The sequence below is a fragment of the Cupressus sempervirens genome, chromosome 11 (assembly GCF_028749045.1).
Source record: "Cupressus sempervirens isolate cs-2001-9-10 chromosome 11, ASM2874904v1, whole genome shotgun sequence".
Taxonomy (NCBI): Eukaryota; Viridiplantae; Streptophyta; class Pinopsida; order Cupressales; family Cupressaceae; genus Cupressus; species Cupressus sempervirens.
In genome coordinates, this window is record NC_143128.1 from 33,837,238 (window position 1) to 33,846,697 (window position 9,460).

The following is a 9,460-nucleotide window of genomic DNA, read 5'->3' on the forward strand; positions in this document are numbered from 1 at the left end:
CACTTCTCACAATCAATTTTTTTTGTGGTTTCACCAATTCCCTGCACTATGATCCTGTGCTATTTGAGTGCATTTGCGAGATTACTATTTTAATTGCAAGATCATTGTTTTACTTGCGGGAATGTTGTTTTTTTCCAAAAAAAAGAGTATAAAATTTTGACTTTTGGTGGTTATGTCAAATAGAGGTAATTCTAAGCATTTTTATGCCTATAAAAAAAAGAACAAAAAAAGTTTTTTTAAAAAATTCCCATAGTTAAGCTTTGATTTTGGGGATTTTTGTGACTAATCAAATTTTTTTTTGTAGCATTGCAGATTGGAGCATCTTCAAAGCCTAACCATGTTTTTTGTAGGTTTTTCTTAGAATGAACTTGCATGTTTAAACAAATATTTCATTGAATGAATTTCGCTCAAATCAATCTTGAATGTCATGGACTAAAATCACATTTTTCATTGTAATGCATGATTAAAACAACAAACACAATCTTGAATGCCAAGATCAAATCATCATTGTTATGGCTCACACTTCAACTTTGGGGCTTAAAAAGAAATCGCTCACTCTTGAATGCATAAATGAATTGACTCGTTCACTCACCCCTTATCAAATCTCTCATGTTGACGATGTTCGAATTTCTTATGTTGACAAACTCTCACTTTTCATTATGTTGATGACACTGTCAAGTTGGAAAGAATCTTTTATGCCATAAACATGAGTATCTTCAATCATAGATTACAAAATCCAAATCATCAATTGGGAAAAAACAAGTGTCTTTTAAACCCAAGATCACTTATCTGGTCTTGTTTTACACTTTTTAGGAGGCCTTCTTAGGGATTTCATCACCCGTTGGGATGACCTAAACTCTAGCATTCTGGAAAAGTATAAATATCAAGAGGTGAATCGAAAGACACCTCTCTTGGAAGCATAATCTTGTCACTCTTGGCTAAGCCCCAAAGAACTTTATACCTTTTAGGAAGTGAAGGTGAAGATTTTGGTTACCGTCTCCTCCTAACTATGTGGAATTATTTTCTTTCATCTACAAATTTGGGTCTCACGTACCTTATGTATATCGAGGACACCTCTAGCTAATCTTGTATGTCCTAGCAAACATCTTATAGGGATATTGGTGTGTTTGACGTGCTTGAGTATTCAAAACTCTCCCCATGTTTTAGAAAAAATCAAAACTTTTTGCTAAAGAGATCACTTATCTATCCTTTGAAATGGTTGTTAACAAGTCCATTCACAACAACCCAACCATTGGTCAATCATTCAACCCAAATGAAATGCATACTTAGCATAGTTACTGCCTCATCCAAGATTCATCCAAGCTTCCAAGCTTTCCTCTAGTACCATCATTCCTAAGGTCTTCCATAAAGTCTTGATTTTCTCTCCATGTCTTAACTAGTAACATTCCATCCCTACCCAACTCATCATCAAAACATGATGTCACAATCCTATTACGATGAGTTTGGTCATCCCATCTTTTCTCTCACTCCATCCTATTCTAATGATGATGAAGAACTAGTTAATTATGATGGATATATTGAAAGCCTTAGAGATATTCCTTCAAACATCCTCCAAAATCCAAACATTCCTCCAAACTACTCTATAATTCCTCCATTCATGCCTACTAGTACTCCTTACCATGCCTTCGACAAGGGAAATCCATTATTATCTTCATTCTTACCTTCTTCCTATATCGTTCCCACATATTCCTCTTATACATCAGTCACCTCTCCATCTTCCTCCACCTTCATATCTTAGTCTCCACTATTCTAGAACACTGCTAATAGCTACATCCTTAGTCCAACCCCACCATCCCAATATCTTCCAAACCCCTCTCCAAATCCTCCAACCAATCCTAGTCATACAACACATCACCCCAATCCCCTTACTCTCCCCAATCCAACACACTCGTCTCCAAGGAATGTTACAAGGAAACCCAAAGAAAATCCATCTCCCACATCTGTCACTCCTCTTACATCATCCTATCGCTACCATCCCTATCTCATCCACCCCACTTATCAAACCCCTTCCGTCTCCTACCCCCCACCCATCAAATCCCTCTAAAACCCATCTATCTTGTCCTCCTATCATTACCCAAATCCCATGTAATAAACCTAATGATTCCATCCGCCATCCGCCCATCCCCATTGTAGAACCTCCTACCCATCCATCTACCTCACTTAATGAAACCATCCATACTTCTCCTAGCATACCATCCACTCCCATCCATTCCTGTCAAGATCTTGTCCAAAAGCATGTTGCAATATCCCATGAAACAAAAGAAGATCCCACCATCCCACTTATTCCCCTACATCATCCACTCTTTCCCTTCACTCCATACAAATACCAATCACCATCCCCTTCATATCCTAATCCTACCATCATACCTACTCCATCTCAAGATCCATTTCCATCAACTCATTCAAATCAAGATCCTATCCTTCCATCCCCTCTACTTCATGGTCATGCATACCCTATAATCCATGGTGATAGATCCATAGAAGATGAACTAACTATCATATCCAAAGCTTCAATTCCTTCGACTAGTAATGGACTCACATCTTGTGTTCCAAATAATGAACATCATATTGAAGAAAGAAATAAAAGTGTATATCTAGATGTTAGTATCCCCTCTATCCCTGCATGGTCACAAGTCCTTCCATCTTCACCCCAAAGTTCTCATCCATCTTGTTCTCTATCTAGTTTGGGCCCTTATCCTACTACTTATTTCCAACCCTCCATTTTAGGTCCATATATCCCTTACCTAAATCCTCCACCCTTTACATCCATTTTAGGTCCTTATATACCTAATCTGAGTCCTTTATCTCCTCCATCTATCTTCCTCACTTCCATCTATTTTAGGTCCTTATCCTTCATTCCCTCCATCCATTTTGGGAAATTATATGCATCCATATCCTGTATTCCAATCCATCATGCCATCCCCTCAAATCCACAAGCTAGATCATCAAAGGCACTCATCCTTGAATCCCTTCCAACCTTCAAACCCTATCACTCCATCCATAATCCCTCCATATCATCCATGCTCTTGTTCCCATACCATGGCTAATAAAAGCATATTGGATGCCAAAAAAACAAAACAAAAATCAAAAAATCCACAACAATCCAAGTTTCGACATGTCCCTTCTAAAATACATGTTCCAAAAGAGAAACATTTAATCCCAATCAAAGAAAAAGCCAAAAGGCCACAAAGGCCCAAGCTGCAAAAGTCAAAAATCATGTGGATACCCAGGATGCTCATAAAAGAAATATGTCTCAAAGAAAAATCTCAACTGGCATCCATTCATGCTACTCCAAAAGCCTCATCCATTAATACTCTATCCAAATCTCCATATATACATCCTTCATCCCCCCAATCCACTCTTAGTCCATATGTTTCTTGTCCTAAATTTCCCATCCTCCATCTTCCAACTTTACTTGTAGTCATATTTGTCTTTCTCCATTTTCTCCTTCACCTCATTCAACATCATCTTTCCCTCTACTTCATCACCTCTCAAAGTGTGTGCCAATGATGATCTTTCCATTTTCCTCATTCATTTACCCACAAGTTTTACGTCTTCCTGTCCCTTATCTGCCAACTCCCACCCACCATTCCACTCCTTTAAATCCAATCTTTTTCCACCCATCCTACCAACATCAGGAGTAAAAATGCATCAAAAAGGTCAAAAAAAAACAAGAAAAGAAAACTCGTCCACTAGTGAAAACTTGGCAATTCAAGCACCTTGGACAAGTACCATGATGAAAACTTGGCAAACAAGCATCATGCATAATCCCTTTATCCAAATGCTCTATATACTTGGGGGTACGTTTCATCACCCACCATACCCATCTCATCCCATGGTACCAACCACATCTTATCTATTTCATTTGCCATCCTCCTTCAGATCTTGATACAAATAAAGTCCATCACCAGATACATGCTTTTGGTCATCATTTTTGACATCCATTTCCCATTATAGCTTGTATCCACCTATCATTTATCCACCCATTCATTCATCCATATTATCCCTCCACGAGCCTTATCTACCCATCATGAGTTACCCTCTACCTCATTCACCTTTCACATCCTAGCTTCCATCTATCTGCCTCATCCTCTTGTTGACAAACCCTCCATCCTATCCCACCCCTTATCACACCTCCTCTTTAATAACATATAATTGGGGGCACTATATTCCTTGGAGACCATGTCATGTCCATCTTTCCACCCCCCCCCCCCCCCCCCCCCCTCCTCCCCCCCATTTTCATCTTGTCATCCCCAAAACCAGTCATCCCCTTTTCTTCTATCCTTGCACTTCTCACCATCTCTCCATCTTTCCATCACTTGGTACACCCCTTTTCATTGGTATCTAGATCTAGGCTATCCTCATATCCCCCAATGTCATCCATTCATATCCTAATGCTCCTATAAATCTACCATCCATTGCACCATCCTATTGCACATTTTTCAACTCCTCCAATCACCTTCTTAATCTTCTGCCCAACCTTGTTGCAATCCTCGGTAATACCCCAATCATAATCATTGGAATACATCTTTACCACCCATTATATTTAGGTATATCATTCCCTTATCCATATCCCCCTATCCACCATCAATCCATTTCCCGCCACTATCTCCTCATACCTGAGCTTTTCATCTGCTATCTTCCCATCCCCAACTTTTCATCCCTCTATCTCCTTATCCCACTCTTTTCCTCTATCTCCTCATCTTGATCTTTTTATCCACTATCTCCTTATGCTACACTTTATCTTCTATCTCCTCATCCTAATCTTTTCATCTACTATCTTGAGCTTTTTCCATCCGTTATCTTCTCATATTGAGCTTTTTATCTTGCTATCTCCTCATCCTAAGCTTTTTAGCCCTACTATCTCCTCATCTTAAGCTTTTTACCCCCACTATCTCCTCATCCTAATATTTTCACCCCACTATCTCCTCCTACTAAGCTTTTCCTCTGCTATCTCCTCATCCTGAGCTTTTCATTCACTATCTCCTCATCCTGAGCTTTTCATCCACTATCTCCTCATCTTGAGCTTTTTCATCCCTACTATCCTCTCATCTTGAGCTTTTCATCTACTATCTTCCCATCCCAAGCTTTTCATCCCCTCCATCTCCTTATCTTGAGTTTTTCCTCTATCTCCTCATCTTGAGCTTTTTACCCCCACTATCTCCTCATCCTAAGCTTTTTACCCCCACTATCTCCTCATCCTGAGCTTTCATCCATTGTCTCCTCATCCTGAGCTTTTTAACTGTGTTATCTTCTCATACTAATATTTTTACCCCCACTATCTCCTCATCTTGAGCTTTCATCTACTATCACCTCATCTTGAGCTTTTTATCCACTATCTTCCCATAACAAGCTTTTCATCCCCTCTATCTCCTTATCTTAAGCTTTCCCTCTATCTCCTCATCCCAATCTTTTTATCAGCTATCTTCTCATCTTTATCTTTCCTATTACAATCCTATCATTCTAAGCTTTTTTTATAGTATTCCCTTGTAAATACTTTGGTCTGTTAGCTGTATATTCCTTATGAGTCAATCCTTCAATTGGTACCATTGTATATCTCTCATCTCTTTGTGTTTGTTCATGCTTGATCACAAATTACAATTATCTTGGTTAGATGCTCTAGTGAATCCTCAAATGAGATCCCTTGTCATCAAAATTTTGTCCTCAAAAGTTTTGATTGCCTGACTCATCCTAGTCCTCAATATTACTGACAGATACTTGTAGGATGCATCCTTCCTCTCATTTGATCTTGGTCTATCAGTATCCAGTCTTGTCGATCTCTTTGGCAAAAGGTTAACTTTTTTATGGATTTACATTTTCTTTTGATTTATTTTCTTTTCAGGGTTTCAAGTTTGGTTCTTAAAGTATCTCTTCCAAGCAATTTGGGTTGTTCCCTCCTCAAGGTTGCCATGATCTTTTATATCATGGTGTGCTATGAATGAGGCAATCCGAGGGTAAGGTTTTAATCAATTCTTTTTCATCTTCTTTTCTGCTTGACTCAGTCGGATATGACCCTTGCATATTACAAACATGTGATCACTTGTGATTACATGGTCCACTTGGGAAATCTTATTTTCTTGTGGGTTACCTAGTATTGTTTCCACTCTGATTCTTCTAGGATTCATGTGTGATGTTGGGGCAATCCTTTCATGTTTGTTTCACTTCATTCCTATGCAATATTGGTGCAAATGCCTTGATGTTCTTAGTAACCTTGGCATATCTCCAATATTTCTATATCAAAATAAGTGCTCAACTATATGGTGGTGCTCCCCTTTGGAACACCCCCATGCTCAAGCTTTAATGGATTCCTCCAAACATCCCATCCTATCTAAACATCACATCCTATCAAAGCATCCCATCCAATCAATCCTACCATCATGATCTAGCCAATCTATCAATCTCATGGTATCCAATCCTGCATCAATCATAATCATAGCTCCTGCATCAATCATAATTGTAGCTCTTGCATCACATCATAATCATAGCTCTTGCATCAATCATAATCTTAGTCATCACCAATCATAATCCTAGAATCATAATCTCCCCAACCCTACCATCTTCCAAATCACTTCCCTGGGTTCCATTTAAATAGCCAATCACCCTCCCCCCTCCCCCTGTAACTAGTGTTCTTAACCCTTGGTTATCCCTGTGTACAAGGTTTTCCTTTGTATCATTCTCCCATTGTGAGATTATGAGTTTCCTTACACCCCCTCTCTTAGCCACTCTTAGTCCTCCTGCTCACCTTAGATTCTCATACTTTTCAAGAAGTTGTCAGGTCTCACCTTCTCTCCCCACCACCTTCTTGAGGGGGCATCATGCAGCCCATTTTATCCTCTTCTATTCAAAATTGGAGCAACCATGTTGCTTTAAAAGTCCTCTTTGTGTCATTTATATTCGAACTTCTTTGAAATAATGTTGTTCCAACACTATGTCAAAGAGGGGCAAAATGTAGACACCTAAATCTAATTACATCACTAGGTAATCTTATTTAGTTATCCCTTAGGACATTATTGATTAAATATTTATTTATTTAATTAATTAATCATCATCCCCTAGTTAATTAATTAATTTAATTAACTATAGTCCAATTGATAAAATCAAATGATAACCCAAAATCAATTTATCAATTAAATCCCTATTCCTCTATTAAATTAAATAATGTTGGATTGTCTTGTTGGAAAGAATGCTTCTAAGAGGGGGGGGGGGGGGGGGTGAATCAGAAGCACTAGCCCTTTTAACTGTTTCAAATCCTTAATAACATATTTTTGAAATGAGCATGCATGCATATAAACTTTAAGCAATCATAAGAAACAAATATGCATCACCACATAACACTTAAGATTTGGTAACCCAGAAACCCTCCAGAAATAAGAAAGTAAAATTGGGGTGGGGATGATACCCACAAAATCACTGCAGTAATAATGTTTAACCACTTCTAATGGTCTGCCCTGTTAAAGGCCTACCCTGTCAAAGGCTTTACACTGTATCAATAGTGACCTGGTTAAAGGATTTAAAACACTTTACATGAAGTGTTACCTTGTTAAAGGATTTAATCACCTATTGAAAGGATTTACAAAATAACTACTAAGCTAACCTATCATCATAGGGTTTACTCTCTAATAAAATGGCTAAAGAGTATTAGGTATGATAAACTTGATGGCTTACAATCCTTCGATTGCTGAATACAGGCACTTGATCTGCTCTTCTGTGATCTTGATCCTCTTTGAGATCTGATACTCTTTTGTATGAAATAGTTTTCTATACACACCTTTTCCATTTGCCTCTTTGTCTAATCTTGATCTGATTTCGTCTTCTTTATAAAGATACTCGAAGACTTAGGGTTAGGTATGGATCTACGATCCATATTTAATCTCTGATTTTTTCTTATTCCTTGCACATCTCTTATTTGTTGCATGCCTTCTCCATTTTTCTTATTGGTTGCATGTAGATTGCATAGGAAATATAAATGATTTGATCTTATCACTTAGATCCTTCGAGATTTGTCTTATGTTGGCTATGAAAACATTTTACATCTAAGTTTGTGAAGTTTCAAACTCATATGTTGATTCTGTGTTACTTGGCACTTACTGCTTCCTGATGCTCGTCACCTTCTGTAACTCAGCTTCTGTACATGCTCTTATCTTGCTCGGCATACTTTAAGATTTGGCACCTGAATGATGCTCGGTACTTGGATCATGCTTGGCACCTATACTCACTCGACACCTGATCTTCACTCTGCACCTAAAGATTACTTGGCTCATGTTGTGGCTCAGCATACATGATGTACTCAGCTCCAATGTAGAATGTAATTAAGTGTGTTGGCATTCAATTGTCAAAAACCATTATGAGGTTAACAATCTCCCCCTTTGACATGAGTGACAAAAACATTTAACTGACCTTATGAGTACATGTACTAAACTTACTCGGTATATACAGAGGTTGAAAAACCTTACTCAAAATTGCAAAATGTATATATACCTCAAAATTTGTGTAACTCCCCTTGAGTTGATTGTGCCAGTATCTGTGCTATCTTGTGCTATGTATTATGCTCCTTCATTAACTCATTATTTCCCCCTATGTATAATATCTATATCCCCTTCATTATATCTTTTCTCCCCCTTTTTGACACATATGTCAAAGAGTCCTAAATAGTAATGCCATGTTTGGCCAAAAATGTCTTGTTTACCTCAAGGAGTATTTGGAGAGCTGCATCCCAGTTATTTAAGGCAATATCCAATGACTTTTGTTGGATTGCAAGCTTTGTTGCGAGATCAAAAAGTCCTTCATGTGTGGAAATATTGGGATCATTCTTCAGGACTATTTTTGCATACAATTGCTCCTTGTGCAATACTTCTAAGTGAGGAGTAATGGAGGCTTGAATTTGCATCAACTTTTCTTTGATAATGGCCTCTTCTGCTGATAATATAGCTAATTCCCTCTGAGTGTGTAAGGTATGAGCAAATTGTGTTGCACTCTATGCAGGATCGGAGGGTAGTTGCATGCTGGAGAGTTTTAATTTACTCTCAAGATTCAAAATTTTTTGATTTATTTCGTGTGTGAACCTGGAAAAATCACACAATTTACTATAAAGGGAGAATATGTTCCCTAATACACTTTTTACATTTTCTAATTTCTTGGCTAGGTCAACCTGTCCTAAAATTATGTTATTAGCTATTTTTTGGTTGACTTTGCCCAAAAACTTCTTTTCTGACCATTCCAATAGTTTTTCATTAGTATCATGGTCTTCATTATTTAGTTGATCAACTATATTAGATAATTGCTCAAGTATTGGCCTGTTTGCATCTGGAGGTTGAAGACTAAAAGCATCCATGAATATATCTTTTATTTCATTCAGTGCCTGCTTGTATTTGTAGTCTTTTCTCATTGCCTCTTGTCTCCTCCTTTTATCCAATGCACTTTGTATTTCATTCATCTTCTC